The following is a 17,862-nucleotide window of genomic DNA, read 5'->3' as shown; positions in this document are numbered from 1 at the left end:
CTCTCGCTCAGCACCTTGTAAAAGCCATGAAAACTCCATCATCATGGATACACGCACGGACACGCAAACGCACACACAGAGACGCGCACACACACGCAGAGACTGGCATGCACGCAGGCACACGGCAAAAAAAAAGAAAATCTGTGGATAGACCTCAAAAGAGCAGTGCATGCAAGACGGCTCAAGAATCTCACAGAACTAGAAGCCTTTTGCAAGGAAGAATGGGCGAAAATCCCCCAAACAAGAATTGAAAGACCCTTAGCTGGCTACAAAACGCGCTTTAAAGCTCTGATACTTGCCAAAGGGGGTGTTACTAAGTACTGACCATGCAGGGTGCCCAAACTTTTGCTTCGGGCCCTTTTCCTTTTTTGTTATTTTGAAACTGTAAAAGATGGAAATAAAAAAGTAATCTTGCTTAAAATATTAAAGAAATGTGTCATCTTAAACTTTATGCCTTTTGGAAATCAGTTCATCTTTTACTCGCTTAGCTATTCACAGTAACAGAAATTTTGACCGGGGTGCCCAAACTTTTACATGCCACTGTACACATAGCTATGAAAATTGTCAGAGTTGTTAGGAACATTTAAAATTTGTTAAGCTGGCATTGCCCACTATAGCAACTGCATTATTTTCACCTCCACTGAAATCTGCAGAAAAATAACATTGGAGTTTTAAAACAGACATCCAATCTATTGCATCTTGTTAGATAGCTGTAAGTTTACCCAGTTTGTCACATCGCATATCTGCATTTCAGCGTGGGAGCGCATCTTGTGTGTGAATATTTGTGTTCTCATCAGTATTCATTCCCTTTTGTCAATTATTGTCCACGTAATTACATGGGATGTATAGCATAGAATTGGTCACTTGGCCGACCTAGTCTATACACATATTTAAACCCGAGCCCTCTCCCATCCTGTTGGCTTTATCTCAATCTTTTAGCATGCCTTGAGGTTTCCTTTTCTCTTATGCATCCATCTAATTTTTTCTTGAAGGCTTCCAAATCATTTGATTCAACCTCTTCCAGTGTTTTCAAGTTCCATTTATTAACCATCATCTGAGTTAAGAAAGGGCTCCATGTTTCCCTTTTAGAACCATCATTGCCCGGAAATTGGGTCATATAGTTTAGTTTTCATCAATACAGAAATTACAGTACATGGCTACTCTGATGTCTAACATATTTGCGCATTTGAAGTGTAAACACAAGTAATGGATGTGCTCCACTCTTTCGATGGATTTTTTTAAGGACTACCTTACAAAAATGCTTTCCATCTTTGGAATGGTGCCCACCCCTGTGAAAACTGCATGGATTAAAAGCCCCCAAGGCCACCGAAGTACAGATCCTGATAAAACCACCCAGAGCCCACAAACCTCCAGTTTTCATGACACCTCCTTGGTCCTAATCTCCAGGCTCAGAAGCTGATATTGAGGACATCATCATCTCATTCACTAAAGCATCCAAAAGGAGAGACCTTGCATTCAGCAGTTGTACAATTGAGGTCCCCTACCTATCTGTCCCCACTGCTCTGAAAATAAGGCTTTATGGGAAATGTGGGCCACTTGATCGTGGGAGCTGTTTCTGAGCAAAGACAAGACATTGACAATGAGATCGAATACCCCCTTCAATGCACCAGTGCATCCTTTGGTGAATGAGAAAATGAGTATCATGAAAGTTAAAACACCAGAGTCATGATCAATGATTTCTCTCCTCCCATGTGCTACTGCGACATGGACTACTAACAGGAGGTATCTTAAAGCACTGGAAAAATGCTTTATATACTGTTTCTGCAAAATCCCCCAAATTCGTTGTAAGAATAATGTCAGCATCCTCTCCAGGAGAACATGCCGTTGTTAATTGCTCCTTTTTTCCCCCTACAGTAGCGCCAAATAAAAGGGAAAAAATTAAAGCATGAAGAACCAAATATTCAAAAAACTGAAATGTCACCAGTTCAAAGGTATTCATCCTCCTTTGCTCAGTATCTAGTTGAACCACCACTTGCAGGCACTACAGTCAGTAGTTTCTACTAGTTTTGCACAATGTGATGGACTAAGGATTGCCCATTCCTTAATAAATTGCTGAAACTGTGCCAGGTTACTGGGTGGGTGGGGGGTGGGGGTGCATGAACAACAATTTTGAGATGTTCAATCGGGTTAAGGTCAGGACTCTGACTGGGTCACTCAAGGACACCAATTTTCTTCATTTGAAGCCACTCTATGGTTTCTCTTCATAGTAGGGATGGTGTTACCTGGCTGATGCACAGTATTAGATTTGTGCCAAACATACCACTTAATGTTGAGGCCAAGAAGTTTCACTTTAGTCTCATCTGGCCACATAACTTTCTTCCACATCTTTACAGCATTTTCTAACTGACACTTTGGCTGCGGATTCATATTCTTTACAATGGACTGTACTGAGCTCCAAGGTATGTACGGTGTCTTTGAGAGTGTCTTGAGAGGTTCCCCGGATTTGTTCTACTCTATTACCATTTCCCTGACTTGTCTTAAATGCTCTTTTATTTTCATTTTGGTTTGGTCTGTTGAAAATCTACCATACTGTCAGACCTTACAGAAAGAGGGAGTATTTGATTCATATGAATCCACTGAAAGTTAGTGACACCCAATTTTTCACATCAACAAGCTGGGTGACTTGTTAAGGTAATATATAGTATTGCACCTGATGCAAGTTAGTATAGTAATTGTAAAGAGAATGAATATTTCTTCAGTCTCACAATTTTGGTTTTTAACTTGGAGTAAAGTTTTGACAGGTTTTGGAATTTTTCTTTTGACTTGACAATGCACAATATTTGTAAATTAGCTCAAATAATCCTACTTCAATAAATTTTAAATTCAGAAAATATGACAGCAAAATGTGAAAATAGCTGTGGGAGCTGAATACTTTTTCAAGGCACTGTAACTGCCACTGGTGAAAGTTGGTTGCTTTCTTTACATACATTGAACTAAATAACTGACTGTGAACTGCCAAAGATGGATAGACAGAGTTCTTTATCAGTACACAAGGACCATCACAAAAACAAAAATAAAAGCAAAATACTGTTAAATACCAGAAATGCCAGCTGCCAGAAATAATTTAATTTCCAGTCCTTGCTGCTAGAGAGATAAAACTTTTAACTGTTTGCATAAGTACATCTTTGCTATCTATTGCATTTTCCTTTTGTATTACAGAAACCCTGCAATGCCTTAAAAAATGCATTACAATTTGGAATATACAGAATAATTTACTTTACTTTTTTTTTTTTTAAGTCTATTGATCTAAACTAGACTGAGTATATCCAGGAATTGTTTGAAGATGATCGAGGCGGAAAACCAGAAATTAAGAAAAACATTGAAGGTCCAAGTATTTTAAAATCTGAAGTTCATAATGCAATAAAAAGGATGAAGAAAGGAAAGGCAGCAGGTCCTGATGAGTTAGTAATAGAACAAATTATTGCCCTTGAAGATTATGGAACTGAAAAACTTACTGATTTAATCAATAACATTTATGAGACTGGAATAATACCAGAAGAGATGAAAAAATTAGTATTTATCACTCTTCCTAAGAAAGCTGGAGCAATAGAATGTGAATTACATAGGACCATAAGTTTAATGAGTCATATCACCAAGATACTTCGAAGAATTTTGATGACAAGAGCTAAAAGTAAGATACAAGCTGAAATATAGTTTTGTGAAAGACAAAGGTACAAGAAACGCAATACTGATGTGAAGGATACTATCAGAATGAGCTGTTCAAGTGCAAAAAGATTTGTTTGTTTTATCGACTACACAAAAGCATTTGATAAAGTGAAGCACAATAAGTTATTTGAAATATTACAGAAAACTCTAGATCTAGATTCGAAAGACCTCTGCCTAATCAGAAATCTGTACTAGGAACAAACTGCCGCTGTAAGAATAGATGGAGAAGTGAGTCAGTTTACGAAAATCAAGACAGGCGTTAGACAAGGGTGTGTTTTCTCCCCTGATTTATTTAATGTGTACAATATCACAAAAAATAAGAGACATCTTGGGAATCAAGTTGGCAGTGAAAACATCAATAATTTCAGATATGCAGATGACACTGTGTTAATTGCAAGTACAGAGGAAGAACTACAAAACTTAATTGACATAGTTGTTGAAGAAAGTGCAAAAATGGGTCTATCAATTGCAAAAAGACAGAATGTATGGTGATATCCAAAAAAAAGGAGAATCCTATCTGCAGGCTGAGAATAAACGGGGAAGACATAAAACAAGTACAGAACTTTTGCTACTTAGGAAGCTGGGTGACATCAAAAGAAGAATAGGGATGGCAAAAGACACCTTTACGAGAATGAAGAGTATACTGACCAATACTAAACTAGGCATGACAACCCACCTCAGAGTACTGAAATGTTATGTTTATCCAGATATGTTATATGGCTCAGAATGTTGGACAATATCTAGTAACATGAGGAAACGAATTGTAGCAGCAGAAATGTGGTTTTTGAGGAGGATGCAAAGAATATCATGGATGAAATGAATATCTAACGAGGATGTCATGAACAGAGCAAACACAAAAAGAGAAATAATGTATGAGATAATGAAAAGGCAACGTAACTTCATTGGACACGTAATTAGGAAAGAGGAGTTAGAATGCACGGCAATTATGGGAAAGATTGAAGGGAAGAAAGCAAGAGGAAGACAAAGTCAAATGATGATGGAGACAGCAGCCAGAGAACTGGAAATGAATACCAATGAATTGATCCACTTGACCCGAAACAGGAGTGTGTGGGCCATGGCAGTCAAAGCTCAAACTGGGCATGACACCTGATGATGATTGATCTGAACACCGTGTAAACAAAGACATAAAACCTCAATTATTGTCCATAATTTCAATAATAAAACCAAGCTTTTGATTCACAAGGCAATTGGAATGCATTCACTTAGTTCAAAGGTTGGGAAAAAAATTATTGCTTCATTGAATATCTGAAGGAGCAAGTGCATCTTATTTGCATATTCTAGCCATGTGTCCCCAAACCAGGAATTCTCAACATTTTTTTATGCCATGGACCCCTTATCATTAACCAGGTTGGGAGCCCCTGCTCTAAACACTGGAGATACTCTCTGTGTTACTCAGAGATTTAACAGAAACACAATGCACAGCTGTACAGAAGTATAAACTATCCTGGGGTTAAAGGGTGGTCAAATTGGGCAAAACTGAAGAGAGCATTGTAAAAGTACTCAAAGTTTAAACAGCCTTCCCAAATTATATTTTTTTCTGAAAACTACTGGAAGACTATCAGTGATTATTAAACTGTCCTTGTGTGCACCATTGAATCAGCACAGAAATGAGAAGGCTATTCAGTCCATTGTGAACATTGGCCCTTTCAAGAACAAATTTGGTTTATTTAACTTCCTGGCCCTCCTCTCCACCAATCATTAAACGTGTTGCCTGTGAAAATGTACTACTGCCAGCCTGCAGGGAAGAGCATTATAAATCTTACTTAACCCATCTAGTGTGAGAGAAGTTTTTCTTCCTATCAGCTCTGGTTCATTTACAGGTAATCCTGATTTTTAGTCTGTTTGCTAGTGACAACCCCCAGCCACAACTAACAGATTCCCTTTATTTACTCTTCATGATTTTAAGTGCATATGAAATTTCCTTCTCTTTCCTACTCTTTCGTGCTGGAAGGAGGACATGTCTCGAGTCCAACCCCAATTCATGGAACTATTCCAGTAAATCTCTTACACAACCTCACCAAAGACTTCACATCCTTCCTTAACTGTGTTGTGCAGAATCGGATATAATACTTCAACAACAAGTGAAGGAAACATTCAGTGATGCCAAAAGACAAAACAATTCATCACGTGAAGCTCTGCTTTCATGAACCTGGCAGCTCAATCAATTTTGGTAGGGATGTATCGGACTGTTGAAATCTGTCCAGTTAGTCTCTTGCAGAAGATATTTCTTGCAAAAATATATTTGTCCTAAATCAGTCTGCCTCCTGAGTAAAAGCCTTTAAAACTTCTGCTTCCACTGCAGTGTGTGGCAAGGCATTTTTTGCCCAAACAATCCTCTTAACTCACTGAAGTGTTGCATCTCTAAATTCTATATCAAATCGATTGTCTAGTCATTAATACTTTGCTGTATGTGGGAATTATGTGTATCCAACTCAGCCGCTGCTTTTACTGGAATACGTGTTGCCTACACTTTTAAACAAGTCCATTAACTCTAAAATATTTTCCTGAAGTCTTGCAAGATTTCAAATAAACACAGGCAATTTCCTTATCTAGAAAAAACACTGTTGCTTTTCAACTGATTTTATTATTATTATTTGTTTGTACCCTTTGTGCCACCCAAATAAAAAGATCCTATTAGCACCTGTAAACGGGGACAAAGTTAAATCAACATCAAAGGCGGATGTTAACTTATGAACCTACATTCAAATAGAATTGAAATTCAAAATAATGCTGGCTTCCAGTAAGGAAAGCCACTGGTCTTACCAATTAAGACCAGTGGCCACTTGCATCAGAATTATTTTTAGATTGTCAGACTGAATGTTCAGCTTATTGTTTTCTATTAAGTTCTGGCTCATAATTTGAGGTGACAATGTATCAGTATTAATTTATTATCTACTACAGTGAGACGTCCTGATGGATAACGATCTGCCAAGCACCTACATGTAAAGATTCCAATATGTCCCAAGAAAATGCTGGCACAGCAAGGCTTCCAATTGAGCTAACATACACACCTACAGTCTAAAGATACTAAGGAGCAAGATCGCAAACATGCAGGAAGGGGTAAAAAAATCTCTTCCAGGAACATGTTCAGGAACTTCCCTGACCATTTTCAAAAGCCAAATGTCAAGCTGGAAATAAACACATTCTCCTGCTTATCAAGGAGTAAATGTCTTTGGGTCTATGCATATGGCTAATGGCCATGTAGTAGTAGGGATTGAGTTATGTTTGTTAAAAACTCAGCTTTTATTTGAGCATGGTGAAGCAGCTATTTTTGGAGTGTAAAAATAGGACAAATCAGATAACTAAGACGGGGATGAATATCATAGACATATTTTTGACTCAAAAGCTTCTAAAATCAACTTTAAAAACTAATTAATCAGTCTTGAGATGGTCAACTCCTCCAAGAATATCTTTAAGTATGGGTGCACTGACAATTAGTTATCTTTCCACAGGTGTGAAATTTTCATTGGCTTTTGACATTTGGTGAGATGCCAGCAAAACCAACCTTGAATAAGTATGGAAACATACATAATAAATTATATTTGGGATTAAGAAAGGCTAACAGAATGTGCAATACTTGTGGGCTGTTCCCAGCACATCCTCAGGTGTGTTGGTTGTTAATGCAAATAACACATTTTAGTGTATGTTTCAATGTGCCCGTGATAAATGAATCTGAATCTGACAGCGTTCCTGAGGCATTCCATACATTTAGAAACATGGAAGCAAAGGAACAGTAACTGACCCTATCCTGATATTCAACAAAATCATGGCTAACTTATATCTCTCTTAATATCTTTGACTAACAAAAATTTGACAAACTGTTCTTGGACTTCCGGCTGGATACCGGCCAAAGAAGAGTTTATTCGTCATATATGCCAGGAAAGCACTAGATTCCTTTCTAATAAAAAATTACCAAATATCAAATTTAAAGTTAAAAAATTACAGGGAAATAACTGGTTGCCAGTTGCAAACAAATTTCAAATGTCCTCTACCTTTGTGTACATAAGATTCCTAACTTTATTTCTCAAAAACTTAACAGACCCAATTAACAGAAATAGCTTCTCTTTAAGAGTACAATTTAAAGACATGGTCTTTTAAATTCCATGGAATACAAGAACCAAATGCGATTGATGCTGGAAATTTAAAATAACAGCAGGAATTACTTTGTAGGTCAGTCAATATCTGTGGAAGAGAAACATTTAGAAGTTCAGGTCAAAGACTTTTCAGTGGTCTCATGGGAAATAGCTTGTCAAGTATTTCCAAATTCTTGGTCTATACAGTCTCCCCTCATAAGCTTATCCCCAGAGTCAAGTGTCATTGAAAAATCTATTTATCCTTCTATCGAGACTAATACGATATATCCTTAAGCTGTGGTGTTCTAAACTACTCTAATAGAAGTGTTGCCTAATCAATTCTTTGTTGAGCCATAACATAAAAATTAATCCTTCAATATTCCAGTCTTCGAACATATCAAGGTGTGAATTCCATTTGCTGTTTCATTGTCTATACATTAATAACTTTTTATTGATCTATGTATATGGACTTATAAGCACCTCCGGATCTCCACTGCTTCTATTATTTCATAATTTAAAATGTACTATCCTGTTTAGATCATGAGCTCAGTGTTCTACATTTAACTCCATTTGCAACAATTTTACCTCTGCACTTAAATTATTTTCTCTTTGTACTTTAATGCTCCCGCCTACACTTCTTACGATGCTATTTTTTTAAAGGTTAACTTTATTTGTCACTTTGTGTCAAATCAACTCAGCAAGGATTGTGCTGGGCAGCCTGCAAGTGTCGCCATACTTTGAGCGGCAACATAGCACGCCGACAACTCACTTCCTCTAACCGTGCGTCATTGGAATGTGGGAGGTAACCAGAGCAACCGGAGGAAACCCACACGGAACGTGCAAACTCCTCAAAGACAGTGATGGTAGCTGAACCTGATCTTGCAGCTGCTGCTGTAAAGTGTTGCACTAACCGCCATGCTACCACGCCAACCATTTATTGCATGGCTTTCCACTGTATCATCAAAATGGTTGTTATGTACATTGAAAAATATCACAGTCCCGAAACATACTGCAGCAATTTACTGAAGGTTACTCTTAAAACCTTCTACTACCCAGACAGAAAAGGGCAACTGGCATATGGCACCTCCATATCACATACCACTCTGACTTAATTCTATAGCATCACCAATGGATCAAAATCCACCCTCTACTCAACAACACTCTGGAATTACCTTTGCCAAAATGACCAAAATGACCTTCTAATGGGCAATAATGATGTGGCCAACAAGCGTTGGCTTCAATAATTATGTCCTCATCTAAACTTGAATTAAATTCACACATTGACATGAGCTACCACTAGTCACATCCCATTAACTTGAGTTCCTGCTTATCCAATTTCCATGCGCAATCAATAATTTCACTTTAACTACAGCTTTATCTACAGCAATTAATTATTTACTCTAGATCCCAGCATCTGTAGTCTTTTGTTTGCCCACCAGTACCATCTGAGAGTTACTGTTTACTGTAGGAGCACAAGGCGTGAGATTTCAGACAACAACCCTCCCTGTAGACTTCTTAACGCAAACTCAAAAAAGCAGCAGACCTAAACAGACTCAAAATTATTGTCAAAAAATCCACTAACCACCATTCTTATATTGCCGATCTCTTTAAACAGTATTGGTAAGGAATCATTTCTAGTAATTAACTGCATGGTGGTTAAGTACAAGGTAAGCTTCAAAAATGGTGCAAGTCAGTGAAGGGACTGTTTCTGTGCAGTATATCTCTACAGCTTAAAAAAATTCATCATACATCCAAACTTCTTCCAGATGAAAAAGTATCCAATGACATTCTGGTGTCTAATATATTAGTCATCTCATCGAAATAATAACAGAAAGGTCCCTAAAGCGATCAACTGAAAATTTTCCTGTCATCCATCTCCTCGTATTTCATTCCCAATTCCTGATGCAATATTAGCTTCCCATACTTAACTGGAATATATTCTAATTTCAAAGTAAAGGATTATTCAATATATTAATCATTTCCTTATTACCATGTAAAATATCATTATTTTGAAATGGACACACAATAGTAGGGGGTTGCACTGTCACTGATGGTTGTTGCCAGGACCTTTTACAGCTCTTACTGTAATTCTGAGGAAAAGAATCCCAATAGCATAGGATACTCATGTATTATAATTTTCTAAATAATAAGTTTACTGTACCTGCCAGTTTGAGTCCACGGGAGGCAGAAATATATCACAATTATCCTGTAAATAGAAGAAAAAATAGTTTCATGTGATATTATGATTTTAAAGAAAAAAGTCACACTACAGACTATCACAGTCAGGGATTGGCCTGTCAAGCAACCAAAAGCACTTTCCTTTTATTCAAGTTACTCAATTACCAAAAACACACATATTCTAATGGATGAGGTAGCCAGTCAAAACATTAAAGATCTTATTTGACATTTATAAATTTATTTTTTAATTAATTTCATTTTTTGATCCACATTAGAAACATAGAAAACCTACAACACAATACAGGCCCTTTGGTCCACAAAGCTGTGCCGAACATGTCCTTACCTTAGAAATTACCTAGGCTTACCCACAGCCCTCTATTTTTCTAAGCTTCATGTACCTATCCATGAGTCTCTTAAAAGACCCTATTGTATCCGCCTCCACTAACGTTGCCGGCAGCCTATTCCAGACAGCCCACCCTGCAAAAACTCATTTCAGGGAGGTAGCATCATCAATTTGCGGGAGACTTCCGGGAGAGGTGGGATGTCTGCAATAGAGTAGCTCCTTAGCAGCTAGCCAGCTAGTTTAAATAACGTTAGCTATGCTAATGAACAAATGACACCTGTTAAACTCACCTCAACATGTCTTTTACAGTCTTAACCCACCATGGGCAACAGAAAATTCATTGTTGCAAACAGTGCAGTGAGCAACACTGTCATTATTTTGACCCCTATTAGGCAGGGGTACACTTTAGTGTAGTCTGGGATGACATACATTTTATTTTTTTTTGGAACAGTCTGCAACGTCCGTCTGTCTCTGTCTGTCTCTGTCTGTCTGTCTGTCTCTCTCTCTCTCTCTCTCTCTCTCTCTCTCTCTCTCTCTCTCTCTCTCTCGGTTGCTCATGCGCTCTCAAGTGCTCTCGCTTGCTCTCTCTCCCTCTCTCGCTTGCTCTCTTGCTCACTCTCACGGTCTTGCTTGCTTTCTCTCATGGTCACTCTCGTACTCTCTCCTGCTTTTCTCTTGCTCGCTCTCAAAAAAATTGATTTCCGTGATATTGTATATAATTTGCGGACATCAGGGAGCCACTATTAATATGCGGGAGACTCCCAGAAGTTCCGGGAGAGGTGGGATGTCTGCCATTCCACGCACTCACCACTCTATACTTTAAAAAACTTACCCCTGACATCTCCTCTGTACCTACTTCCAAGCACCTTAAAACTGTGCCCTCTCGTGTGAGCCATTTCAGCTTTGGGAAAAAGCCTCTGACTATCCACACGATCAACGCCTCTCATTATCTTATACACCTCTATCAGGTCACCTCTCATCCTCCATCGCTCCAAGGAGAAAAGGCCAAGCTCACTCAACCTATTCTCATATTGCATGCCCCCCAATCCAGCCAACATCCTTGTAAATCTCCTCTGCACCCTTTCTATAGTTTCCACATCCTTCTTGTAGTGAGGCGACCAGAACTGAGCACAGTACTCCAAGTGGGGTTTGACCAGGGTCCTATATAGCTACAACATTACCTCTCGGCTCCTGATCTCAATCCCACGACTGATGAAGGCCAATGATGTATGCCTTCTTAACCACAGAGTCAACCTGCATAGCAGTTTTGAGTGTCCTGTGGACTCAGACCCCGAGATCCCTCTGATCCTCCACACCGACAAGAGTCTTACCATTAACGCTATATTCTGCCATCATATTTGACCTACCATCAAATGAGTTCATCATTCTTGTCCTCATCGGGTTTTACGTGTTTCTTTTTGGATTCTCTCCCACACATATCGATTATCTTTCCTCCCTATCCCAATCTCCAGTCTTCATACAGTATCTCAGCCAAAGCATCATTATATCCCTTTTACCTCCACAGATGCTACTTGATCTGCTGAGTTCTTCCAGCAGGTTACTTTCTACATACAGGGATGGGATCTTCTTTCCTCAGTAAATAATGCTGTAGTTTTACCATGATGAACTGTGTCTGTGCCTTCAGATAATGTGCAGCACTCCTCAACAATGTCATTGCAATAAGCCCAATCCTCTCAGAGATCATTAAAACTGCTTAAGGACTGGACAACATACTGCTTTCCGATTTTGATCCCAATGACACATTTTAGAAAGTCTCTCTGAAACCTTCTGAACTCCATCGGATATCTCAATGTCACCCAATTCCATCTGCTTCAAAGCTTCCTCCTTACAGATTCCATGTAGTAATTCTGCTGTGTATCAAATAGTTTTATAGAAACCACACTTCTTTATTTCAAAGTTTATCTATTTTTAAATAGTTACTGAGAACTTCAATTGTCGTAGTAAATTAGAAATATTATTTTAGATCACAAGTGTTCTTCTAGCAAGGGCATTTCCATGAGTGTTTGCTTTCCCTCACAACTTAAGATTCCTGATTCCAGTGGCATCTTGGCATGGCAAATATTCAAGAAAAATATCCTTCCACTGCTCATCAGTATTCAGAACAAACTCTACAAACAATGTATTGGGAAGATGGCTCCCTTTCTGGCTTGCATCTTTTTTGTGTTTTGTGACCCTGGTGAAAATAATGGTGCTTGCATTAAATAAAATTGGAAGATGTGTATAACAAAAAAAAAGCTGCCAAATGTTAACATAGCTTGATGGGACAGAAATAGATATGTCTTCTATTCTGGTATGAAGAACTTCCCCATTTTGCTCCTAAATGACCTACCTTGAAGATGGTTCCCCTAATCCTTAATCTACCTACCAGAAGACCTCTTCCCAGAGACATATGCCCTGTTTTACACAAAAAAAGGATAGAAATTTGAAATATCGAATTCCAAAAGCTCATATATTGGGGATCAGAAAGATTTACATTGGATAAGGGAATGCAGTAACACCAGTAAATGGAGTTGATTTCTGTTATGATCTAATTGAATGGCAGAGAAGGCATGAGGGGTTCATTACCTATCCAGTTTCAGTTGCTTTTTCATAAATATCAAATTTGGATCTTTGACGATTGATTTATGTTGTTGCAATCTTTAGACAGCCAATTCATAAACTAAGCTCTTCATTTTAAACCTGGGTTGATCTAGATTATCAATTATTTCATCTCAACTGTATCCACCTTTATGCTTTTGAAATCTCCTTATACTTCTGAAACCAAATTTATGGTTCTGATTTACATGGTAATCAACAAGATAGGCAGGTTTTTTTTTTGTTGTTCAGGTTTTAACTTGCTCACTGTCCTGAATGAATTTTCAACAGCAAAGTGCTAGGCCATGTACAGAACATACTCAGAAAGAGGCATTAAAATTATCTCCTGGTCATTGAAAATTGTACTGGTAGGTTCTTACAATTTACAACACTGTTCCTCATTCTCTCCCCTCAATTAAAATCTGTTTGTACTAGTCTTAATGATAACTACCCCTAACATTGGCACCAAGTGACTGGATAACACCAACTTTTTAGAAATCCTCTTTTGATCAAGAACTTTGCTTCCACTCTGATTTTGTGGGTTATGATGTAACTGATTGGGCCAATATAGGCAGGTAGATCGGGAAGCAGTTTGCTCATTTCATCATTTACGGCAGTCTTCTATGCTCATGATACAAGGATTCAAGATTCTGAATACCTTTTGCATTCTCTTCCACTACCATGACAGTCATGGCCATGGATTCCACGTTACATTTCAAAGGAATATTTGAATGCATCTTTAATTCCTTTCCTCCTAGCAATTTCCTCCAAGTACAGATGCTCTGTTCTGGGAATCTGTGTTCATGTCCTGTTCTCAATGTTACCGTCAGGGAGGAGGTACAGAAGCCTGAAGGCACACACTCAACAATTCAGCAACAGCTTCTTCCACTCTGCCATCCAAATTCTGAATGGACATTGAACCATGAACACTATCTCACTACTTTTTTAATTTCTATTTTTGATATATATATTATACACACACATACTTACTATAATTCACGTTTTTTCTATTATTACGTATTGCATTTTACTGCTGCAGCAACGACAACAAATTTCACGACATATGCCGGTGATATCAAGCCAAGTTCTGATTCTGAGAACAATGTGGCAGACTGAGTGCAATTAGAGATTCAGATGCCAGTAATGCCTGGGACAGGACAACAACATCGGTTTGTGAATTTAAGAGGATTTTGCGGAAAGAGATATTTCTCTAGCAACTGTGTCTTTCTAGCCTTCTGTGGGTAGTCTAGGACTTAAAATTAGAAAGGGCAGGGATAATCAGTGGCCAATAGACCACAATTGTTGTGCCAGATCCAAAGACTTGAATTTCAGCCATCTTCTTCCTCAGATCAGCTGAAGGCTGTGCTATCACATTGAAATGGATGGTGAATCTCCCCGCCAAAATTTACCAAGTGATGGTTGGAGGTTTTACTGTGAATTTTTATTGTTGGGGGTAGTGTCATACATTCAGGGTCAGTTGCTCAGGGTCTTGGTCTTGTGTTTGAATGCTACAGTCTACTCTCTCACAGGCCTTAGAGATGGCAGCTTGGTGCACTGCACTAAAACACGTGCAAGCATAAACATCATCAGTGTACTAAAGCTCGACCATCAAGGATTGTGTCCTTCGTTCTAGAGTACTGTTTCATAGGTTGAATAATTTTCCATGCGTTCTCAAGATGAGCACCACTTCCACAGGAGGTTTCTTGGAGGCAAAGTGCAATGTTGCAGTGAGAATGGCTGAGCGATGACAGAGCCTTGTTGACATCAGATGGCTCCATTCATGGCTTGAATACCATCTTGAAGCAAGTGCGAGAGGGAATAGAGTTTCTGTGGCAGGGGCGTTTGAGAAAAGCTCACAGTTCTCCAACGGAATTTTTCTTAGACCTTGAGCATGGTGAAAACATTATTCATCATGTCTCTAGCTTGAAAGAATCTGCACAACAGTCCAAGGATCAGACTTGGTGACTGGGAGGTAGTTGAGGAGCACCAGGGAAATGGGCTTCCCTGTACCCTTCATCAAGGAGACTCCCCTGTAGCAGTGCTGTGAATTTGCACCAGTGGTAAAATGATAAAAAGGATCACTTGAATCTACTGAAGTAAGGCTTAATATTTCCCAAACATTTACTAGAAAAACAAATAAAAATTATTGATCATCAAGGGAAACAAAACTCAGACCTGTCTGGTTTGTCAACATACTTCAGTATACTTGGGTTTAACAAGAACCCATTAACAACATAAGATGGTAAAATGTGCAATTTGACTAAACATCCCAGCTTGAAGCGCTCCCTGGGATAACAGAATAACACTGTATACTGGGGTGTCACAGGAGGAAGACAGGCGGGAGGGCCCACAGGTCCCAAGTTGTGCTTTATATGACCTCAGTATCCCAAAACACTTTCATATCAAAAGTACTTCAGGAAACAGGTAGGCCTGCTCTTCTTCAGAATAAAGCTGCAGGCTCTTTTTAAATTTAAAGGAGAGTCAATGAGGTTTCAAATTAGCATCGTATTCAAAAAATGGCACTTCAGAGAGCAGAGCACTTGTTTAGCTCTTCTGCTACAGCGTAATCCAGCATTTTCAGTTCAAGCTGCTATCAATTGATAGCCAAGGTCAGCAGATTTAAAACTTTTCCATTTCTCAGAAGCATTTGACTCAATTATAATTCAAACATTTCTGAATTTCCAATAGGTCCCTGATCCATATGAAATCTTTTCTATTTGAAGGAGATCCCAAAGGAAATGTTAACAAGTTAGGTTGATGGAGATGTGACAGATGTGCTAGAACAGTTCGTAACTGAATGCACGAGCCAACTATTAAAATGGAATCATTCCCAGCAGCTACCTTAACATAACATGATAATTTCTAGTTGTTTATTTCATAGTAATCAAGAGAGTTTGCTCTACTTTTACTTCACTATTACCTAATCCAAGGAAATATACATGACATAGAAACATAGAAATATAGAAAATAGGTGCAGTAGGCCATTCGGCCCTTCGAGCCTGCACCACCATTCAGTATGCTCACGGCTGATCTTCCAACTCAGAACCCTGTACCAGCCTTCCCTCCATATCCCCTGATCCCTTTAGCCACAAGGACATGAAGTTGGAGAAAACATGGAGGTTTCACATGGACAACATTGGATATGGTTCTACTGGATGATGGTAGAAGAACATTGCCCAAAACTTCAGAAACCTGCAGAAGGTTTCAAAATGCATTGTGCCAGCATTCACCACTAACACCAATCAACTCAACAACACTCCTGCTCCCATGTTGTGAATTAGGGACTAGTTGTCTTCAGAGGATATTTCCAGCCACAACAGTGGGACCTCATCCAGGCATCAGAGAAAATGGGAACGTCTGGTCACACTAATCCACACATTAGGTATCATAACTGTACCGGATTAACTTGATCTGGGATAATGCAACTCCTGATAAATCTACAGAACAAATGATCTTCCAGTTCGTGGGTTGCCAGCTAGAGGCCAGGGTAGAAAATAACAATACTGGTCCAGTGGTTTGAGTGTTTCTGTGATTTACTATATTACATTATAGGGCACTGACACAGACCTGGGAATATTCCCCCCCCACACACACACACAAAAGGCAAGTGTCCCCTCACTTGGCCAACTGAACACCACACAAACTGCACCACTATCAGTACCTTTCCAAAGCCAAAATTATTCTTTAAGCTGACAGGCAGATTTACATTTTCAAATAGAGGAAGGGAAGGCAGTAGCCGTGGTCTATATGGACTTTAGCAAGGCCTTCAACAAATTCCCACATTGGAGGCTGGTCCAGAAGGCCAATCGCCTGGCTTTCAGGATGAAGTAGTCAACTGAATTCAACATTGGCTTAGCCTTAGAGGGAGAACACTGAGAGTGGTAGATGGTTGCCTCTCTGTGACTAGTGGTGTCCAGAAAGTATCGGTGCTGGGTCCATTGTCGCTTCTCATCTATAGTACGTTAATGATTTGGATGATAATGCGGTAAACTGGATCAGCAAATTTGCACAGTGGACAGCAAAGAAGACTATCACAGCTTGTAGCAGAACCTCAACCAGTTAGAAAGGTGGGCTAAAAATAACAGATGGAATTTAATGCAGACAAGTGTGAGGTATTACACTGTGGGAGGACAAACCAGGGTAGGTCTTGCACAGTGAACGGTGGAGCACTGAAGAGTACTATGGAACTGAGAGATCTGTGAATGCAGATTCACAATTCCTTGAAAGTGACTTCACAGGTAGATAGGGTCTCAAGGAGAACTTTTGGCACATTGGCCTTCATAAATCAAAGTACTGAGTACAGGAAACACACACGAAACGTTGGAGGAACTCAGAAGACCAGGCAGCATCTATGGAAAAGAGTAAACAGGTGATGCTTTGGGCCGAAACCCTTTACCAAGACTGGAGAGAAAAGAAGTTAGAGTAAGAAGGTGGGGGAGGGGAGGAAGAAGTACAGGGTAGTAGATGATAGGTGAAACCGGGGAGGGGATAAAGTAAAGAGCTGGGAAGACAATTGGTAAACAAGATAAAGGGCTGGAGGAGGGGGAATCTGATAGGAGGGGACAGAAGACCATGAAAGAAAAGGAAGGGGGAGAACCACCAAGAGAGAGATTATCAGCAGTTCAGGAGATAAGGCGAGAATGGGGAATGGGAATGGGAAATGGGGAATGAGGAATGGTAGGGGGGGAGGGGAGCCATTACCAGAAGTTCAAGAAATCGATGTTCATGCCATCACATTGGAGGATATTCAGACAAGAATACAAGGTGTTGCTCCTCTAATGAATGTGGCCTCATCGCAGTAGTAGAGGACGCCATGGACTGACATGTTAGAATGAGAATGGGAAGTAGAATAAAAATGGGTGGCCAATGGGAGATCAGCTTTTGCTGGTGGACAGAGTGAAGGTCCCAATCTGTGCTTGGTGGTGAGGCCTCATTGGAAAATGAGTACAGAAGGTGGGATGTTAT

General features: G+C 39.3%; 1 protein-coding gene across 1 annotated transcript in view; it reads right to left on the bottom strand.

The window, feature by feature from the left end:
* Positions 1–9,989, bottom strand: part of ndrg4 (NDRG family member 4) — a 240,336-nt gene extending 230,347 nt beyond the window's left edge. Inside the window, exon 1 of the mRNA XM_072279374.1 lies at positions 9,943–9,989. The gene's annotated coding sequence lies outside the window, so the exon portion shown is untranslated. The remainder of the gene's footprint in view (positions 1–9,942) is intronic.
* Between the last annotated feature and the right edge of the window lie 7,873 nt (positions 9,990–17,862).

The sequence above is a fragment of the Mobula birostris genome, chromosome 15 (assembly GCF_030028105.1).
Source record: "Mobula birostris isolate sMobBir1 chromosome 15, sMobBir1.hap1, whole genome shotgun sequence".
In the NCBI taxonomy this organism is placed as follows: domain Eukaryota; kingdom Metazoa; phylum Chordata; class Chondrichthyes; order Myliobatiformes; family Myliobatidae; genus Mobula; species Mobula birostris.
Note: the sequence above shows the minus strand (reverse complement) of the source record. Positions and strands in the feature narration are given on the sequence as shown.